This window comes from Labrus bergylta, chromosome 7 (genome assembly GCF_963930695.1).
Source record: "Labrus bergylta chromosome 7, fLabBer1.1, whole genome shotgun sequence".
NCBI lineage: Eukaryota > Metazoa > Chordata > Actinopteri > Labriformes > Labridae > Labrus > Labrus bergylta.
In genome coordinates this window covers 10,143,087-10,146,749 of record NC_089201.1, presented here as the reverse complement: position 1 = coordinate 10,146,749, position 3,663 = coordinate 10,143,087, and positions in this window count along the sequence as shown.

The window sequence follows — 3,663 nt, the reverse complement described above, 5'->3', positions numbered from 1 at the left end:
TAAACAATCCATTAGCTGGTTAATGACAGTGTTTACAAAGAATTAGAACGTGTCTGTTGTGGTAGCTGACTAGACTTGTTCTTCAGAAAAAAACCTGAGAGAGCTTGTAGGACAAAGTGATCTTGCATTAAAAAATCTTTAAAAATGAAATTCCACTCACCAAAATAAGCTGAAGCACAAACTTCTATGTTGGCCTGTTTTGTGGTGCAAAACCTATATGGCCACACTTTTGTCAAATATTTGCCTGAAACACAATCACAAAAGCCACCAGATACACAAACAAGAGGTTAAGTTCAGTGACTGAATAAGTTGAAATCTGACTGACAGCTTGCACTAACAACCTGACACTCAAAATCTTTATGCCGTAAATTGTGCATACGTTTTTAGAATCAATAGAATTTAAATGAGTGAGTCATTATGAAAAATGACAATTCAATGCCTGAATAGTAGTCAGAACACATGAATTAGCCCAAGGGTTTGGGGTTAGCAAGGTTATTTCTAGGTTTTCAGTCTTACAAAGGTGGTTCACTTCTTACCTGCAGGATTATATATCGCCATGGTAATTTATGCTGCACACCTAACATGCTCCAGAGTCTTATTAGAGATTAGACATCAACCTGGGAAAATCTCCACCCACTGACCAATCAGATTTCTTGATCGTGGAGCTCTGTGAGCTGATCGAGCGAGGGGAGGAGAGAGAGAGAGAGACAAACACTTTATGTGTCCTGTAAAATGTTATATTACAGGCGAAAAATCATTTTTCACTGATATTGTCCTTCATCCTTCAAAAGAGACTGGAAAAGCACCGGAACCTTTTAGTTGTGTTTTTAAGATGTCAAATAATGACTAACCAACTTATGACTTTGAATTACATTTTCATATTAGTTTTTAATGGCTCAATCTCGCTCTGTTTGTTATCGTCAGAGCTGCAGCTGCAGTATAGCCTAACTTCTACAACTGTTATTCATGGCACGCCACATGAAAGATTCAGACAAACAAATTCAGTTAAGGGAAAAAACAGGAGTTATTATAGTCAGTTCTAAGGGGAACTAACTATGGGACAAAAATGTAATAAGCCGTAGTTTGCACGTTGATACTCCCCAATATTTCTTTGGTAGAAGCCAGTTGTCCTTCCTGCCTTTTTGCTGCAGCTGTGTAGCTTTAGTCTTTGGGAGCCTATTTGTCTTAAACTTCTTCATATTTGTATTATAGTTTGTTTAGTTTGTTAAATATGACGATCTGCTGACGGCAGACTCAGTGATGATTGTGATAGGTTATATGAAGCTAACTCAGCCCCTTCTATGTGAACGTGCTCTCTGAAACTCTGGGTTTACCTATCAGGTTGATTACCAGCTTAATGTGAAGCATGATCTCTAATGTTAGGGTTAGTAGAACCAGATAACCTAAAGATACCCAGGGTATAGGCCCCAAGACTGTGTATGTACCAGGCTCTAAATCTGTATATTTATGTTGTAAAGTTTTGTATTTGACTATTATATTTACTATTTTACGTATTCTATGGGGATTGACACACTAAAGGAGCCAGCCTCAAGTGGCCATTTGTTGATTTGCAGTTTTGGCCGCATTCATATTGGCTTCATTATTCAGCCCTGAGGTTTACGCTTGGCCAAAACAAGTTATGTACATAAATAATTCAAAATGCTCTTAGTTTCTTGGGGAAGTTTCTGGTAAAGAAATGTGAAAGTTGGAGAAATGTACAGATTTTTGGGTATATGTTCAGAACTCTATACAAACTGTCCTCAGAGGAAAATCTGGTCCCTGGAATTGTTTGAACATAAAATGCTACGCGAGAAGTTATGATGGAGGGCCCGCATCAGTGAAACTGTAACTTTTTAGCTCCAAACAGTGTTCCAGGGACCCATTTTTTATTCGAGTAAAGTCTGTGTAATTAGTTCAGAATATATAGCATAGAATGTTTCAATTCTCCAACTTTCAAATTTAACTACCAAATCTACACAGTACACCTTTAAGTGCTATAATCTTTCAGCTATGATGAGACCAAAATGACAGCGTGAAAGAACTCAATACATCTTAGCATATACAGACAAAAAGACAAGAAAACAAATGTAATGCATAGATAAAATGACAATGTTCAAGTCTGTAAGAGTGACACAAGATGTGACTTTATTTTAACAAGGTCACACAAGGCATTTATAAAGTTACCGTCTAGTATAGAAAGGCATTGAAGAAACTAGGTATGAAAAAAAAGAATTTACCATTTGCACATAAAAGAACAAAAGGGCTGCAGCTTTCATTGTGATTTGTTTACTCATTCTAAACGTCATATGGAGAACCTCATGTTAAGAAAATGTGACAAATGTAACTAACATGTAACATGACTGCCAGTGTCATGTGTGTTGAAGTCTGGTATTAATTAGATGGAGGATGGTGTGGCACTGCTGACTGGCCTTTCACAGCTCATTACATGGTGTCCAATCAGAGCGCAGCCAGCGTGACTGCTGTTTATTTACACACAGGGCTTGAAATGGCAGAGTTGGGGCAGCTCCGACACAACCTCAAACACTGAACACTCCAGCACATTGTAACCCTACAACGAGTCCCAATCAACACAGTGTTCTTATTAACACAGACATATACAAGCTCTCACATACACACACTAAGAAAAAGGAATGGTTGTGCATTTTTTTGAAACCATTTTTTTTTCAACCTGAATTTTTATGCTGCAACAACAATACTTTCCTAGAGATCAATATAATAATAGTTATGTTAAAGAAATATTAAAGTTTGTAGTACATTCTATATTTTGAGTTATATGGTCATAGTAAAATGTGCTGTTAGCATCTTCAACTTCAAGATACATTAACATTTTTTTATATTTAAATCCACAACGTTTTTTTCATATCCAATTCCTACATTTTTAAAAACAGCTTATTGCCTTTTAGTGAATACTTACTGTTTGAGACTATATTCTTCAAAAGGGTGCTTATTCTATTGGTTAAAGGCCACCATGGTTAAACTTCTTAAACATTTTTGATGCAACAGTCTCAAATGTCTATAGAAAAAAATCCAATATTTCATTTTGAGTGAAATTTTAACTCACAGGAACCCTTGACTCTTTTATGTAGACTTAAAAGTTTGATAGACCTCTCAGATACTATTTCAAATGTATAAAAAACATATTGTACCCATGGATAGATGGATCTTTTATCACAAAACTTTCATATGAATGGTGGTGTTCCTCAGGGTTCAATATTAGGTCTCTTATTGTTTAACCTTTACATCCTGCCACTTTGAAATGCCCGATTGATTTATTGATTAATTATTTTGTTTTGTTTTTTAGCAGCTTTCACTACATAGACCTCTTGATAGAAGAAGCAATCTGAAACATATGTGAAGACTTGCTTCTTGGCTGTTGTCAAAGACACTCATACAGCACATCATGCCCCAGCACGGCTTATCCAATAGTCTCAGCTTTAAAATGGTTGCAAAACTTTTTGCAAATCATTTAGGGGACTGGAAAAAGTCAAGTATTTAAATATAGCCCTTGTTGATACATTCACCAATTCTGGCTCTGAGTAAATTTGTTTTGGATTGACACCAAACTGTGCGGTATCGCCCACCCCTGTTGGAGACCACATTCTCATACTACATGAGTAAATCAAGAGGACAATCCCACAAAAA